We start from the raw sequence: 218 nt of genomic DNA, 5'->3' as shown, positions 1-218 counted from the left end.
GGAACAAAAACGTTTTATGACATTCAAAAGGTTTGAATGAGTGAGCTGCAATAACATGGTTCTGAAATGTGATGCAGGAAGTGAGTGTGGGGGAGCGAGTTCATCTTCTAAAGACTAGCTGGAAACTTTGCAGCTCAATCAGACCTTTGATCTGTCAAAGTGAAAGTCATCCACAGCGATCGTGAACGTTCATTAATAAACTGAGATTAAACCAGACG

This window comes from Pagrus pagrus, assembly GCF_965226575.1.
Source record: "Pagrus pagrus genome assembly, chromosome: 15".
NCBI lineage: Eukaryota > Metazoa > Chordata > Actinopteri > Spariformes > Sparidae > Pagrus > Pagrus pagrus.
The sequence above is the reverse complement of the archived record's forward strand: the minus strand, read 5'-3'. Positions refer to the sequence as shown.